The sequence below is a fragment of the Eumetopias jubatus genome, unplaced genomic scaffold, assembly GCF_037043125.1.
Source record: "Eumetopias jubatus isolate StellerSeaLion01/CBP00866 unplaced genomic scaffold, mEumJub1_p1.0 scaffold_1, whole genome shotgun sequence".
In the NCBI taxonomy this organism is placed as follows: Eukaryota; Metazoa; Chordata; class Mammalia; order Carnivora; family Otariidae; genus Eumetopias; species Eumetopias jubatus.
The window spans coordinates 210,787,995-210,805,821 of NW_028274807.1; the positions used below are offsets into that span (position 1 = coordinate 210,787,995).

Sequence of the window (17,827 nt, forward strand, 5' to 3'; positions counted from 1 at the left end):
ATTTTCATAATAAAACATTATAAACATATAACCAAAATTGATTCAGCACATTAAATGTACATAAAAGCTTGAGTCCATAACGATACTTAATAAAAACCCCAAACCCTAATTTGCCACTACGGAGGTGTCTGTATCCCAACTCCCTACTCTGAAAATGGTGAAGAGGGACTGAAGCCTGCCCACAGTTGAGGTGGGGCATCTCAACCAAAAATAAATGCCATCTGACAAAGAGAAACTGGGAGTAGAAAATCACTCTTCTACTAATGGGTAAAAAGATACTGCGTCAGAAGAAATGAGCCCACCAAAAGTACCTCAAGGACACACACAAGCCTCCAAATGCACCTGCTTTCAGCAACTGTCCTGCATGTAGGTTTCCATCTGTTGCCTTCACCCTTAAAACTCTGAACGTGGGTGTGCCTTTGCCGCAGCCAGCTGCAGCACCTGATCTTCCTCTGATCCAAGAGGCAGGCCCCAGAAGGAACCCCTGAAGAGACTCACTGGGCTCTGGCTGGCCCTGACCACCACACCTGGCCCCCCATCTGTGGAACATTCACCCCCAGAGCCCTGCTCCTTTAGACCAGGCCTTGGTGGTGATCCCTCTTGATTCACGGGCACAAAGTGAGTAAGAGCACGAATTATCTGAGCTAAAACAAATGCTGAAAAACTGGAGACAATGCTCCTTTGCAGGCCAGCAAATCTGGCCTCGTTGTCTCTATGTGAACCCAGATCGGTCATCCAAGCCAGCTTTTCAGAAGCCAGCTGCTCTGGTCTTGAATACCAGGGGATCCATCTCATGAACAGACATAGGGGTCTTCTGCACAAGTAGAAACCTCCTTTTCGAGATTTTTAGCAGAGAGCACTATTGGTGAGAAGTCCACAACACCCACCTACCTAGTGGCAACACTCCACTGGCCCCTGCCCTGCAACCACCATTATGATTCAAAAATGGGGCACAAGGAAGCCTGATTTTTACAAGTCCAGCTTCTCCGAAAGGAAACCGAAGCAAGGAACAGCTGGAGAGTGAAGAATCAGAATTTTAAACATGAACTTTGTGTGGCTGGGCATGTTCTAACAGGGATCAGGTTTCTTTCTTCTCAAATCCAGCCCACTCACAGCATGCAGAGTTACAGAAGTTTAAGCCACAAAACCTTTTTTGCTTGCAATGTGGTGACCACATTTCTGACCTCTTGCTAATTAGAATATGACATATGTGGCACTTGCTGTTAGAAAAAAACACGCCCAAGTTAGCATGTGTGGATCGACAACCATTTATAGAATGAATGAACAGAGTGTACTGGCAACATCCTAACAGGTATGGCCCCACCAATCTTCCAGAGTAGATACCATGCCCCTTCCAGGACATTTCACGAAATTCTACCGCTATTCCAGCAACTCTGGGCAACAGTCCTGAAGCAGATGTTCATCTAAGAGACTGAAGGAATTAGGCATTGAAATTTACAAGGATCCAAACCCCACTCCTGATTTCCCCGTCTCTGGAGCTACCCTATCCTGGAGTGTGAAGTGAAGCGATAAACACATGCTACTCTTTAGTGACTCTACAAACTTGTACGTTTTGACATCATCAAGGACACGTGAAAAATAATTTTATTTTTTATTTTTTAAAGATATTATTTATTTACTTGGCAGAGAGAGACACACCGGAGAGAGAGAACACAAGCAGGGGGAGGGGGAGAGGAAGAAGGAGAAGCAGGCTTCCCACCGAGCAGGGAGCCCGATGCGGGACTCGACCCCAGGACCCCGGGATCATGACCTGAGCCGAAGGCAGACGCTGAACAACTGAGCCACCCAGGCACCCCATGAAAAATAATTTTAACAAAGTAATCCAGTCTAGAAGATGCCAATCTAAAATGCCACTCAGAGAAATTTTAAAAATCCAGCACAGATCTAAAGTCTAGTACAGTGGTTCCCAATTCTTTTTTTTATTTTTTTTTTTTACTGGTTCACAGGGAGGTATAAAGTTAGGAATAAAGATTTTCACAAATATTTTCAATTTTAAAAAGCATATCTTTTCTCATGAAAAGATGGAGATGGGTTACACTAATTAATTAAAAAGATATTTTCCTTGACTAAATAAAAAGTTGAGAAATACAGGTTTTTTCCCCAAAAATGTTTCTCGAACTCCCCTGGTCTGTGAGACCCAGGACTCTAGGCCCACTGGTATTGTAGAGCATTCACGGGTCTTGGGAGACAAAAGCCCCAGGTTTGCACCTACCAGGGCTCTCCAACCTAGCAGTTTTGAGACCTTCCAGCAAATTACCTACCTGTTCACAGCTGGGTCAAACATGAGATGGAAAACACTAGCTATGCTGAAGAGTTGCAAATGGTAAGGATAAAAAGTGACTTTGTGGGAAGACGTTTCATCAACCGTAAAACCTCAAATGCGATATATTAAAGGAGAAATTTCAACAACTCTTGGATGAACCAACAGAAATGTTTTATTAAAGTCTGCCTGTGAGAGAACCTGACAGTAGAGTGTGTACCATGACTCCAAGTGGGAATTACCAAACCTCCTTTCCAACATCCGCTTCAAGAAGCAAGGGGGCAAAGGAAGTTAAGTTTAAGAAATCTTCCACACCTGGTTGGGGAGGGCCCCCCCCCCCAAGGCAACCCTCCCATGTTCCATTTTTTTTTTTAAGTAGGTTCCACACCCAGTGTGGAGCCCAATGCGGAACCTGAACTCACGACCCTGAGATCACGACCTGAGCAGAAATCAAGAGTCAGATGCTTAATTACCTGAGCCATCCAAGTGCCCCAGATTTCTTTTTTAACTTGGCATGCAATTTGTTTACTTCTCCCAAAAGCATCTCCCACCAACTGCCCGTTACAAAAAAACCCCAAACAAACAAAAAAAACTCAAAGGATGTAATGTATGCGAATTCACAAACATGAATTATTTTAGTGGGTAAGGGTGGCACTTTTAGGGTTTTTAAATTTTATTTAAATTAACAGAGAGTGCATTACTAGTTTCAGAGATAAGAGTTCAGTGATTTATCAGTTGCGTGTTAACACCCAGTGCTTAGTACATCATATGCCCTCATTAATGCCCAACACCCAGTTACCCCATCACCCCCCACCTCCCCAGGGTGGCCCTCTTTTAAATAAAACTTTTTATTTTGAAATAACTGTAGCTTCGCATGCAGCTGTAACAAATAACAGAGATCAAGTGTACTCTCTAACCAGCTTTCCCCAATGGTAACATCTTGCAAACTACATAGTACAGTATCATAACCACAACAGACAGGGATACAGTCAGGCAGAGACCACTGCCAGCCCCACAAGGATCCCTCCTGTTGCACATTGATTGGCCACACGCCCCTTCCACCACTCCCCATATGCCTAACCCTAAAGACCACTAATCCATTCACCATTCCTATAATTTTGGCACTCCAACAACGTTCTATAAATGGAATTGCAAAGCATGCAATCTTTTAGTACTGGCTTGTTTCATGCAACAGAACTGCCTCAATATTCATCCAAGTTTTGTATCAACAACCTGCTCCTTTTGGTTGCTGAGTAGTATTCCACAGTATGGAGCCACCATTGTTTAACCATTCACCCACTGAAGGACATCTGCATGGCTTCCCATTCCTGGCTATCAAGAATAAAGCTGCTATGAACATTTGTGTATAGATTTTTATGTAAACATAACCATACATTTCTTTGGGATAAATGCCCAAGAGTGAAATTGCTGGGTCATATGGTGGTTGCCTATTTAGTTTTCTAAGAAACTACCAGTGTTTTTCCAGAGCCGAGATTTTAAAACACAAACTCAAGTTAACTTCACCAAAATCAACTCCGTTCACCTTCTCTCCACTCCTGTCAACTCACACATCTGCTCTGTGCTGCTGTGGTCACCGGTGAGCCCTCACCGGGCAGCCATTATTCCTTCCTGCATGGATTCTGCACAGGTCACCCACAGGACAAATGTTTATTAAGGGCTGTTATGAGCCATGGGGCTGGGATGGTTTTTTTCACATTGCTGACATTTATACTGCTTTTCTGAATTATGAATACACAGCAACCTGCAAAAAAAAACTAAATACCATGCAGAACCAAATCTAACTTGCAACATTTTATTCTTTAAACACAGACTCAGATAAGAAAAGCAGTCAAAAGGAAGCAACAGAAAAGTGGCCAGGAAGATTATCCCAGTTAAGAGTGAGTTTGAACCACAATCCTAATGAACATAATAAGAAGGATGGCTATTTGGAACATTCAAGGAAAATTACAATGGATCTCAAACTGCCAAGAGCATCACTTCTCACTAATCACCTAAGATTATAAAAATAATTTGGAGCAAATTTACATACTCTTATAAAAAAGGATGCATACTCAGTTTTGTAACTAAATGATCCTTAGTGATGATATATGGCACACAAGAAAATAGCCTGTGGACAATAAACTCATTTTCTTATTAAAACTAGTGGCTACAGGGGCGCCTGGGTGGCTCAGTCGTTAAGCGTCTTGCCTTCGGCTCAGGTCATGGTCCCAGGGTCCTGGGATCGAGCCCCGCACCGGGGCTCCCTGCTGGGTGAGAAGCCTGGTCTCCCTCTCCCACTCCCCCTGCTTGTGTTCCCTCTCTCGCTGTGTCTCTCTCTGTCGAAAAAATAAAATCTTTAAAAACAAAACAAAACAAAAAACTAGTGGCTACATTTTCAATTTCTTCATCCCCTAAACATTTAATAAGAAAAAAACTTAAATTTCAACTGGACGTCGCTTTCTCAAAACATGTGAAAATAAATGTTAAAAGTCACTTCTAAATTTCCAATCACAGTTTATAATGGGATCACTTATAAAGTGCAACCTTGGGGAAATATCACAGGGATTTAACAGCAAATAAAATGGCAAGAAACAATTTTTAAAAGTCAGTACACTGACAAGGCTCCCTAACAAACACCTGTCCACCGTTTTTGATGTTTTTTCTGTAATGCTGTTAGCACCACAAAAAGCACCGACTTACCCTAACTAGCAGAGAGGGAAGCTAGTTGTTTCAGACAAAACTCAGAAGTGCTGCAGCAGGAATCTGAAGGAATCTCATCCCTTCAGGGCCCCCAACACACTTCACTGTGTGTAGACTCCTGTCAAACCACTACCTGCCTTTAAGTTCACACCCCGTCACTGGAAACAGAAATCAAATCTTTTTCTCCCAGGACTTGGCTAAGATAAAAAGCATCCAATATATATAACCTAGAAAATCCTAATTCCCATGTTCAATCAAAGCAGTATTCAGATAAAATGTTACCCCTTTGTGAGACATACATGCATTTCACACTAGATAGTGACATGTACAGTTCAAAACTGCACAAGGCCGATCAACTTACTGACAAAATGTGAACAGGAGGGCAAATCCAAGGAGGTATAAACCCAAGTTTCCTGGGGAAGGTGATTATTCCTCTGAGTCATAAAAGGTGGAATCAGGAGGAACCGGGGAGGGGGACGAGAGAGGTAATATAAGAGGGAGGTGATCCAACCCAAAGAAAACTTTTTCTTTTTTAAAGATTTTATTTATTTGAGAGAGAAAGAGCACAAGCAAGGGGAGCAGCAGAGGGAGAGGGAGAAGCAGGCTCCCCGCCTGGCAGGGAGCCGAACACCAGGCTTGGTCCCAGGGTCCCGGGATCATGATCTGAGCCAAAGGCAGACACCCAACTGACTGAGCCACCCAGGCACACCCCCCCAAAGAAAACTTATAAAGCCTTTTTCCCGAAGAACATTTCCAAGCCCCACATCTTGCTACAGACAGACAAGCCTACTGCTTACTCAAAGAGAAGAGGCTTATAGACTTAGAGAAAGCTCTTTCCTCATCACTGACTCCACCTGTTCCTACCTGGAGAACTTAAGCAGGGGAGCATGAAAATGACCACCGAATAAGTGACATCAAAATATTAGCAGCCGCTCTTGACAATGTAGTTTTTGGGTTTTTTAAAAGATTTTTATCTATTTGACAGAGAGAGAGAGAAAGGGAAAACAAGCAGGGGGAGTGGGAGAGGGAGAAGCAGGCTTCCCACTGAGCAGGGAGCCCGATGCGGGGCTCGATCCCAGGACCCTGGGATCATGACCTGAGCCGAAGGCAGACACTTAATGACTGAGCCACCCAGGCGCCCCGACAATGTAGTTGACAGGAAAAATATAAGAAAACTAAGAAACAACCTTAGATTCCTCACTCTCCATAATATGGGCCTCAAAACAAAACAAAAACAAAAGAAAAAAAAAACCCTCTAAAGTATACTAGAAGAAGCTAAAGAAAGGAATTTTTGCCTACAGGCACTAGACAAGTTCAATCAGGAAAAAACAAACAAAAACTGCAAGCGATTAGGTACCACTCCACTCCAGAAAGAGTGTGATTCCCAGGCTTGCCCAAGCTCTAGGAGAGTAGGGAAACTCTGATACACCCGCACCCAGTGCTGGGGAGGCCAAGCCTGGCAGTAACTGCCAGCCTCCAACCAACTCCAAACACTAGGGCCTGCAGAGATTCCATTCACAAATTCCAGGGTCCAGGCTCTGCTCACATGGCCAACAACAGCTCAGGGGGAAAGACCCCAGGACCAGGGACAGTAGCACCTGCCAGTACCCAGTTGGCCTGTTTTTCCCTTTTCCAGCTGCTACTGAGTTTCTGGTTCCCACACTTCATTCACAGCCTGACTGGCTGCTGTTACCTACATCCCACGAGACCACACACAAAGCATCACACACAAAGCATAGTGGCAGCAATGTGAGCAATCCGTGGAGATTCCCAACCACAACTATCTGAGATAAAAAAAAAAAGAGAGAGAGTCTGAAGCCCTAAATTTGAGTCCCAACTCTGGGTAGCACCTTAGGTTTTCCTGTGGAACCCAAATATGCCACTAGGCCACTCACTTTAAAGAGGAGAGAATCCCAAGCAATCAGAAAAAGATTCAGAATCACTGAAATACCTAAGTCCAGAAAAAGAAGCCTTCTAAGGGAAACTGGCACTCCCTTACTGATCCATCATGTCCCGTGAGCAGAATCCCAAGCAACGGGTCAATCAATTTTGGAAATCCTGAGAAGAGATGGCTTATCTTCCCAAGTTCTGAACTGGGGGAGAGCATACTGATCACTGTACAACCCAGATAATTCATCCAGGCACAGGATTCACTGGGGCAGAACTTCAACTCAGTCACTCAACTACTTGAGAAAATAAGGTAGAAAACCGTTTTAAGCTCTCATGTATGGGTCACAATCTTGCAAGTTTCAGCGTACCCAAATACCGCACCAGATCACCATTTTGAGGAAGGATGCAAATCCTAAGCAATCTGGAGGAAATTCATGATCAATGAAAACACCTGAACTAAAGAAAGGGAAAGCTTAAACCCTCCGCCAAATATGGGTCCTGATCTGGGGGAGGCCTGGCCGACTACAGATTTGGGAACCCCATGCACCGACAAAGGCCTCCTGTGCAATCAGCGTGGGAACGGGGTTTCAGGGAGGAGGTCCGCGTCTCCACGCCATGTAAGGACAAAGGCGGCGACATTTCCCGCCTCGGGAACCTGGGACTCTCCTGGAACCCCGGACGGGACTGGGACAAAGACTAGAAAGGAACGAGGAGGGGGGTCCACCCTGCTGCTCCGGCCAGGATGCTACCGGCCAAGGGGGGTGTGTGCTCCCGGCACGTGCGCGCGTGCGCGCGGGGCGCCGCAACAGACAAAGCCGGGCCCGGGGGACTCGGCGGCCGGGGGCCCGGTGCGCGCGCACCCCCCGCGCGAGGCGCCGCCGCCGGCCGAGGGGCCGCGAGGGGGGGCGGATGCGCGCGCACCGGGCCCTCGCCGCCGCCGCCGCCATTTTGTTTCCTCGGCACAATGGGGGAGAGTAACGGCCGAGCGCGGGAGCGAGACTGGAGAGAAAGAAATGAGCCAGGCGCTGGGGCGAGGGAACCGGGCGTAGGCGGGGAGCGCGGGGCGACTGAGGCCTTGTCACCGCGACCCCTCAACCTGGCCCGCGCTGAGTGGGAGGACTGGCGGGGGGAGGGGCAGAGGCGGGAGCGGGCCCGGCCGCCGCCACATTGACGCTTACCTTGTTGGCGTTCCCTTCCCCAACCGCAGCCGCCGCCGCCGCCCTCCTGCCACAGCCCGCCGGGGTCTCCCCCCAAAAGCCACGCGGTGCGCACCGGGCTGCTGAGTCCAACTGCAATGGCGAGAAGAGCAGGAGGAGGAGCCGGGGCCGGGGGCGAGCGGGCGGGCGGGCGCGCGCCGGGGAGGTGCGGGCCACGTGATCGGCTGGAGCCCCGCCCCCTGCCGCCGCGTTGCCGCTTGACGCAGGCCAAGCCGGGGAGGGAGGGAGCGACGAAAAGAGATAAGGTGGGCTTCAGTCACGTGGCAGGAGCGCAGCCGTTGCGTTGCTGATCACGTGGCATCGAGCGTTTCTAGGCCTTGATCATGTGACAGTGGCCAATGTAGACGCCTCCTTGACCACGTGACAAGGAATTTGGCGCTTCCCTTTGCTGTATTGGTAGGTCTGCGTCATGTGATGTGGTCGCCTCTCTTTTTTTTCAATGGCGGTTTTAAGCGGCATTACCATGTGATTCAGGTCGAGGGGTGGAGTCGCCCCTGCTGCGAGTCTATGCGCCTGCGCGGCTGCCATCTTACGCCCGTCGTTCATGTGTACGTTGGCGGAAACGGGAGCCAGGCACGTGAGGGTCCTCATAGTGGCCGGATTTCGGTTGCGGAGGTTCAACCTCTGTCCGAGGTTACCTGGCGGAGCTTCCTCCCCTCTCTCTGCATCTCTCGCTAGAGGCCAAGAAGACCCGAGATGCGGGTGTCAGCAACGGCCGAACAGATCTTGTTGCTGCCCCGGGACCGGCGCCGGTGAGCGCTCCAGGTCTTTGGTCCTGCAAACCCCCAGTGTAGCGTCTGGCCGCCCTGACGGGCCCGGCCTCCAAAGGGCAGAGCCGAGCTGCTAGGGATCTTCCAGTCTCCTTTCCACAGGTGGAGAAACAGGCCCAGCTGGAGGATTCACATCCTTCTCTTGTGAGAGCCGGGTCTGCGGTCACAAGCTCGGCCAACCACGGCTCGGGGTTGTTCGGTAAAGGCACCGGGGACCGAGCGCTTTCTCTTTTCAAGCCCGTTGTTGTTGCATCCTCCCGGAGTTTCGTGAGATCCCCGATGTACATACAGTCTGCCTAAAGAAAGCCCCGCTCCCTTCCAGTGTCAGAATCAAGCTGGCGCTTGACGGACCTCGTTATTAGGAACGTTGTAATGTGCGAGGTTGTTGTTCAGAAACTGCCGGGACTCGGAACAAGGATTTATTGAAGAGGTTTACTTCTTGAAAGTGAGTTCAAGACTTAACGGCACAGTAATGGATTTTCCTAGCAGAAATGTAGGGATGTAAGCGCCTTTGTTAAGGATGAAAGACCCAGTATCTGCTCTAGGTTTGAGTCTCCCGGTGTGACCAAAAACAGCCCACTTCTCTTGAGCCTCCGTTTCCTTATCTACAAAATGGTTACGATTTTTCTTTAAAGCACTTGGCACAATTCTGTGTGCGGAATAAATGCCTCAAAAGGGTAACTCTTATTAAAAAGGTAAGATGTAAAAATGTGGTTACAGAAATGCGTGCTTACTATACCTACTGCTTCTCTCCTATTTACATTTTATTTAGGGTTTTGAACAGATAATCTACTCACCTGATACAAAATGTCAAATGTTCAAGAGTGTGAGGACTAAATCAGTCAGCCTCCCCTCCTTAGCAGCCAGTGTTAAGTTTTGTGTGTAACTCTACGGTGTTTTATTCATAGAGTTGCTTAGATTTATTTTTTTATTTATTTTTTTTGCCGTTTTTCACACAAATGGTAGGTATTCTGCATCTTGCTCCCCCCCCCAAATTTGGAGATCTCTTCTAAATAGAGCTTGAGACTAAAGAAATTTTTGGTAAATCTAGGGGCCCTTGTATTCAGGTAAAATTGGTTAAGGTAAATTTAGATTGTTCAGGGTCATCACGACAAGCAAGGTGATAACTGGCTTTAACAAGTTAAGAGACCAGCAATGTGGGACTCTTCAAGGAACAGGCTCAGCGGGCGTGCCGATTTGACTAAGCTAACAGCGCTACCAAGTGGCAGAACACGGAAGGTTTCTAGTTTTCTGACTCCCAAGTCCATAGATGGTTCTTGGGAGGGGCCAAAGATTAGATTTCTGAAGAACTTGCTTTTGAGGCTCTCAAGGCAGCCCCTGTCGAGGCGGCCCCAAACACAGAAAGGGGTAGATAGGATCATGGTTATAAGCAAAGGCTTGAGATCAAACGGCAATCTTCACAGAGGAGCCCAGGACAAATTGGAGGAGTTTTTCAATCTCAGGGGTTTGCTAAGGATGCATGGAATGAGTGCCAGGGCAGCTGGTGTGGTTCTGATTGTTACCTATCGGACTGGTGGCTTATCCGACCTGGATTTTGTAGTAAGAGCTGCCGGGCAGCAGTTGAAGTGTCAAGGAAACCAGACTCCCTTAAAAAGTGCGTTCTGGGGGCGCCAGGGTGGTGCCGTCAGTTAGGTGTCCGACTCTTGGTTTCGGCTCAGGTCCTGATCTCATGGGTCCTGAGAGCAAGCCCCCAAGTCGGGCTCCGCACTCCACGGGGAGTCTGCTTGAAAATTCCCTCCCTCTGCGCTTCCCCACCACTCACGCATGCGTGTGCGCTCTCTCACTCTCAAATAAGTAAATAAGTTAAAAAAAAAAAAAAAGTACGTTCTCTTGGAGCCACCCTAACCCCACCCACCAGGAGTGGCAGGATGAGAGGTTTTCAGCCCAATCGTCTGACAAGCTACATCCATCCTGCTCCTTGTCTGTGTTCTCCTTGGTCACCATGCAAGATTGAAGCCCCAAGGTGCCACCTGCCCTCTCTTGTCCCTTCATCTCCACCCTAACCCAGCCTCCCACTACTGCCCTTGCCTTTCCAGCACTACATGGTTATCAATCCCTGTATGCACAACCATTCTCTGACATGCCCTGTCCCCATTACACCCTCTCAACCTGTGCCCTCCTCTTGCCTGCCTTCTGTCTAGCCAGGTTGTGTCTTCATCAGGGACTTTAGTGTCCTCATGAACATGCTCTGCATTTCTTGCCTTCCTCCTCTTCAGAGGTTTCTCGCACTGCAGCTCCCTACCCCCAATCACACTAACTTTTCCTTCTGAATCCTTTTTGACCCATGCCTGTTGCCTTCCTCCCCTTTCAGGGAGTGGACATGCTTTGGGGAACTTCCCCTCTTCCTTGCTCAATCTGGAGTTCAGTTGACGAGTCCCTGCTATCATACTCTGAAACTAGGTCCATGGCATGGACACAGTGATTGGGTTAGGAGTAAGGGACCCAAATCGAGCCAGTCAGAGCCGGTGAGCCCCAGGCCGGGGACTCTGGGGCGTGAGAAGCCCTTGTTGTTCTAATCTTGAAGCCAGGGAAATACCAGGTGGGGTTGGGGTTGCGGCAGGGAGTAGACCTTGATGAAAGAACTTGACAGAATGAAACCAATCAGGAAGAAAGCTCAGCTAAAAGATGGAGCAAGAAAACAACATGATGTTTTCTTCCAAAATTAAACAATGTATCCAGCAATTCCACCTCTGAGTATATGCCCACCAGAAATAAAAGGGGGTAGGTAGCCTGGGTGGCTCAGTCTTTAAGCGTCTGCCTTTGACTCAGGTTGTGATCCCAGGGTCCTGGGATTGAGCCCTGCCTCGGGCACCCTGCTCCGCGGGAAGCCTGCTTCTCCCTCCCCCACTCTCCCTGCTTGTGTTCCCTCTCTCTCTGTCAAATAAATAAATAAAATCTTAAAAAAAAAAAAAAGCAGGGACTCATGGGCGCCTGGGTGGCTCTGTCATTAAGTGTCTGCCTTCGGCTCAGGTCATGATCCCAGAGCCCTGGGATCGAGTCCTGCATCGGACTCCCTGCTCAGCGGGGAGCCTGCTTCTCCCTCTGCCTGTCTCTCTCTCTCTCTCATGAATAAATAAATAAAATCTTTAAAAAAGAAAGAAAAGCAGGGACTCAAGATACTTGCACGCCCCTGTTCATAGCAGCATGATTCACAATAGGCAGAAGGTGGAAATAACCCAAGTGTCTGTCGATGGACACATAAACAAGTTGTGATATATGCAGACAAGGAATGTTAAATATTATTCAGCCTTAAAAGAGAAGGAAATTCTGACAATTGCTACAATGTGGAGGAACCTAGAGGATGTTACCTTAAATGAAATTAGCCAGACAACAAAAGGCTGAATACTGTGTGACTCCACTCATAGGAGGTCTCTGGAAGAGTTGGATTCATAGAGGCGGGAAGTAGAATGGTGGGTGCGTGCGGGAGGGGAAGTTTGTGTTTAATGGGGACAGATTTTCATTTGGGAAGAACAAAATGTTCTGGATATGGAGGGTGGTGATGATTGCACTAAAGTGTGAATGGACTTCATGTCACTGAGCTGTACACTTAAAAGCGGTTTGGGTGGTAATTTTTAGGTGTATTTTACAGCAATATATATATATTTTAAAGATTTTACATTTGGGGCGCCTGGGTGGCTCAGTTGGTTAAGCGTCTGCCTTCCGGCTCTGGTCTTGATCTCAGGGTCATGGGATTTCCTGCTCAGTGGGGAGTCTGTTTCTCCCTCTCCCTCTGTCCGTGCCCCATTCATGCTAGCGCTCTCTCTCTCTCGCTCTCAAAATGTAATTTTATAAGTAAACATTTATTTTGACAGCGAGAGAGCACGCGCATGCACGCATGTGAGCAGGGGGAGGGGCAGAGGGAGAGGGAGAATCCCAAACAGACTTCCCGCAAAGTGCAGAGCCCAGTGCGGGGCTTGATCTCACGACCCTGAGATCATGATCAGAGCCAAAACCAGGAGTCTGACACTCCACCGACTGAGCCGCCCGGGCGCCCCGGCAATATTTTACATTAAAAGCACGAGATGTAGTGAAAGTGGTGCCGTATCATGGCCACATCAGTTTGAGCCCCAGGATGTTGAGATGTGGGGAGAAAAACCGGCATGGCCACACAGCGATGCTGTCATACAGGCCAAGTGTATGTAGGACCCCAGCCACGTGGAGTTGTTCATCTTCACCTGCCAGGGCCCTCTAGGCCGTCCTGAAGTTCCTGCTGTTCTATCTAGTTCTTGCTCTTGCTCTTGCTCTCATCCCACAGAGCAGCTGGCTGCCTGTGGCTTTGGCCTGCTGGGTCTCCATTCCCCCTTTGTTCTGAAAAACCAAGGTTTTCCCTTGGGGAACCACCTCTCCCTCACTGTGTTCCCACCACCCAGTCTCTGCCTTGGATCTGGCTGATCAAAACCCCTCTTCTTTCCTGGTCCAATGACTGGTACAGAAATGGTGTTTCACCAGAACTGGCCAAAGAGTGGGCCACTCTGGGACTTGCCTCCAGTCATCTGAGAAATAGAAGGTCTTTCTGCTCGGGCAGCTGGACTAGGAGGGTGTGAGCCTGGGATCTACAGTTTGACGTGTCCTTTCACACCTTCCTCCGTTCATTCAAGCATCCTGTCACCTCGGGGTCTTTGCACTGGCCATACCCTCTGCCTGAAACACTCTCTTCCCTCAAGTATTCAGAGCTCCCTCCCTCACTTCTCTGAGCTCTCTGCTCCAGCTGCCCTGACCACCATTTCTCAAACAGCACTGTCGGATTATCCTGCTTTAATTTTCTTCAAAGTGTCTATCACCACTTGTTACATATTTAGTTATTATCTGTCTCCCTTGCCAGAGAGTAAACTCAGACCAGGGAACATGGTTCTGGTTCACCCTGGCTTGGAGCACTCGATAACGGTGAGTAAATGCATGAGTGGGTCACCCACCACACCTGGCCCCCACTGTGCCCAAGTCAGTCCAACCTCACGGACAGGAGCCAAAGGGGAACTCCCCATTTCCCTGAAGCCCCCCTTTTTTTTTCAATGAAGGTATAATACAATCATTTACGTGTACATCTTGGTAAATGTTTACGTATGCATCTGTGTGAGCACCACCCGAATCAAGATGAGGGATTGTCAGCACAGCCCCGGGAATCTCCCTCCTACTGTCCCTAGCCAATCCCTGGCCCTATTACATCCCCAGGATTAGCTTTACCTGTTCAAGAATGTTAGAGAATTGGAAGACCTCTTTGTGTCTGTCAGTTGCCAGAGCCACTTTGTTTTCCGCCAGCCTGTAACTAGCCCCCACACCCATGCCTGCAGGCCTCCTTTCCACTAGGGCAGCGGGCTCCCTCCCCTTGGCCTGGCCGCACCACTTGGAGTATTCTGGATTGGTACCTCTCAGAGCTGCAAACCACAGAAATGAATGCTGGCCAACCCAAGCAGAAAAGAGCTTGCGTACAGCCCGCCGGTGACACGGACCATCTGGGAGGGTGGGAGGAGCTGGCCTTGAAGCTGTGCAGCCCGGAGCTGCTGCTGGGGACACAGCAAACAAACCATGCCATGGCCCTGCCTTCGTGGAGCTGACGTCGCTGGGGAGGCAGGTGATAAAACAATAAGCAAGGTAGTGGCAAGTGCAGTGGATGAAAATAAAGCAGCACGGCGGTGATGCGGGGCTGGGGCAGGTGACATTTTGAGTTGGGCAGTGCACAGCAAAGTCCTTATGAGGAGCGAGGGACTGAGGCCACGCAGCTTGCTGGGAGATGAGCATTCCAGGCAGAGGGAACAACCAGTACAAAGTCCCAGAGGTTGACCGTGCTTAGGGAAGGAGCAGCAAAGAGGTGTGAGGTGCTGGAAGGGGGCTGGCGTGGGGGGTGGAAGGGAGGGCCGTCCAAGAAAGGGTGGATAGGTCCTGCAGCGCCCCGGAGACCTTGGCTTTCACCCCGAGTGCTTTGAAAGCTATGGGCGGTTTTTGGACAGCAGAAAGCTAGCATCCCTCCTGCATCTCCCCTTGCACATACCCTCAAGCCCCTGCGCCTCTCTGTCAACCCCAAACTAAATCCACCCTCTGCCTCCACCTCCCACCTTGGTGAGTTTGGGGGAGGGAAAAAAACCCAACAGTCCTAACACTGCTCACTCATGCAGTGTTCTCCCAATTTTTCACACCCTGTTACGGCTTCCAACGTTGCACGCTCTGCCCTCCGCTGACATCCTTCTTACTGCACTAGAAGATAGTCGCTCCACTCATCTGTTCCCACACTAAAGCCGGGAGCACTTGTGCCCACACTTTCCGCCTTCCACTCAGCTCCAGACACTGCCGCTCTCTGGCTCTGCCCTCAGCCCGCTTTTTTTCCTCCTCCCCGGGGCTCAGACCTCGCCTCTCTGGACACTTAAGTCCCCAGGTGATCTCAGCCAGCCCCACGATCTCAAAGACCATCAAAACACTCCCGATCACATGCCTCCAGCCTCGAATTCTCCTGTGAAGTCCCAACACATCCAACCATCTACGTGACCGCTTCCCTTAGAGATTTTGTATGAAGCAAGTCCAAAATACACCGACCTGCCCGGATCCCATCAGCTCGGCTTTATCATCTCTTTGCCTGGGCTTTGCGGGCTTTTGCACAACTGCCTGCCCAGCAACTCTTCTTCAGAGAACTACCCTGGGCTTGGGACCACGTTGCCAACACTATCAAGAGGATCAGACTGGGTCATACTGGACACTTTGCCTCCACGCCTAGGAGAATCAGATGTGCCTGGGATCGTAAGCTGCTGGGCCGCTGTTGGTCCGTGACCTGCCAGTTCAGGACAGCTCTGAGATGTCACTTAGCCTCCCGAGCTCCCTGCGGGCTCAGGCAACAGGTGCCCTCCACAGGACTCTACCTAAGCTTCCCCGCCTCAGCCCTGCTTCCTCCTGCTTCGAGTCCTCTCTGTTGCACGTGCAATCAATCAAGTCGAGCTCAGTCTTCAAATGACATGCAAAATCTGCATGCTTTTCATTATCTTCACCAAGACCACCTGAGTCCAGTCCCCCAGCAGCACGTGCCCAGATTAGTGCAGTAACCTTTTTTTAATTTAATCTTTTTAAAGATTCCATTTATTCATTTGAGAGAGAGCGAACGTGCCTAAGCAGGGGGGAGGGGCAGAGGGAGAAGCAAACTCCCCACTGAGCAGCGAGGCAACATGGGACTCAATCCCAGGACCCCCCCCCGCCCCGAGATCGTGACCTTAGCCAAAGGCAGACGCCCAACTGGCTGAGCCACACAGGTGCCCCACAACCATTTTTTTAAAGAAAATTTTTTTTTTTTAAAGTAGACTACACATCCAACCCAGGGGCTCAAACTCATGACCCTGAAACCCAGAGTCACGGGCTCTACTGACTCAGCCAGCCAGGCGCCCCTCCAGTAACCTCCTCATTGGTCTTCCTGCTCCCACTTTTGTATGGTACCGCCTCCACACACAGCAGCCAGAGAGTTTTGAGCGTGCATAAAAGACTGGGAACTTAAATGCTGGCGTATGCTAATATACTAGTAACAGTGGACACACTGTGCACCAGGCCGGGCACTGTGCTAAGCCCTTTGCAGTCATTCAGCTGTTCTGTGCCTGTATATGGAGTGCCTGCTGTGTACTACATACTCTGCCCATCTGGGAGAAGGTGGTAAAAAAAGAGGCCAGATCTCTTTCCCCTTTGAGCTGACATGCTGGGTGGGGAGGCTAACAATTATGAAGTGAAAAGCCAAATAAATACTTGCAGATTTTGACAAATGCCATGAGAAAAAGAGGGTGATGTGTGGTCACCAAGAGGGGCCTTTGATGAGCCCAGAAGGCTTCCTGGAGGAGGTGATCCCTGAGCTGAAAGCCAAAGGATGAGGAGCTAGCCACACAAAGAGCCAGGTGGGGAGCATTTCAGGCACAAGCCCGGGGCCAGGGTGGCTGGACGAGTCAGCAAGGAGGAGGCCATGAGGCAGATGGGGGCAGGGCCTCATGAGCCGCAGTGAGGACTTTGGCTGCTATGCTGAATAAGGTGGGAGCCATGGAGGGTTCTTGAGCAGAGAAGGGGTGTGAACTCACTAGAGTGTTTACAAGCACCCTTTGCACCTGTGTGAGGAACCGTGGAGAAGGGGAGGCGATGGCAGGAGCCAGGGACCCGGGCAAGGGACTGCATTGGTTCAGGTGGGTGATAATGGGGGATGGGAGCTGAAGATGGGGAGGAAGTGGGTAGGTTTGGGAGGTATTTTGAAGGCGGGGCCAACAGGAACTGGGGATAAGGAAAAGAACAAACTCAAGACAAGGAGGCGACACTCTCTGGGGTCCATATGGGATAGTGGTTAAGGGTTTGGGGTCAAGGAGACCTGTGTTCAAGTGCTTCTAAGCCACTTTCCCACTGGCCACCTTCAGAAATGTAACCCAACCTCCCGGCCTCAATTATCGAGGAGAGTAATAAAAGTGGTATATATGGTATGCAGATAGGAAGTACTCAAGAAATGGTGGCTATTGAAGAAAAAATTCCAAGGGTGGGGGTACAGAGAAAGGCAATGGCGAAACTAGCTGACAGTGACAGATAGCTGGCAGCAGGGGGCAGCAGTGAGCCTCCAGGCAGCAGGGCAGGGCTCAGCTCTCGGCAGCTTTGCAGGTTGAGACTGGACTGGACTGTGGGCGCCTCAGGTGCCTGGGCCTGGGGACAAAGCAGGCCTGGGGGCATGTGTCCAGGCTGTGGGACTGAGGTGGGCAGGAGGTGGACAGGCCGTCGCCGCCTTCTGGAGTCTAGGGATCAGACCCTAATAAGTGGCATTTTGTTCAGGAGAAACCCGAGCTGCCTGTGTGGTGGGATTCAGGCAGAGATGGGGCCAGCAGACGGAGGGCTTCCTGCCCTCCCTCCTTCCCCCGGGAGACCCGCCCCAGTTCAGAGACTCAATCCCAGGACACGCAAAGCTGGGGTTCCTCCCACCAGCCTCCTACTCCCTCCACAAACACTCCAGGCCCGGG

General features: G+C 49.7%; 1 protein-coding gene across 5 annotated transcripts in view; it reads right to left on the bottom strand.

Annotated features, from left to right (window-relative positions):
* The window catches only part of ILF3 (interleukin enhancer binding factor 3), a 31,036-nt gene extending 22,818 nt beyond the window's left edge, over window positions 1–8,218 (bottom strand). For all 5 annotated transcript variants that reach the window (XM_028088782.2, XM_028088783.2, XM_028088781.2 and 2 more), the window contains exon 1: window positions 8,050–8,218. The gene's annotated coding sequence lies outside the window, so the exon portion shown is untranslated. The remainder of the gene's footprint in view (window positions 1–8,049) is intronic.
* Between the last annotated feature and the right edge of the window lie 9,609 nt (window positions 8,219–17,827).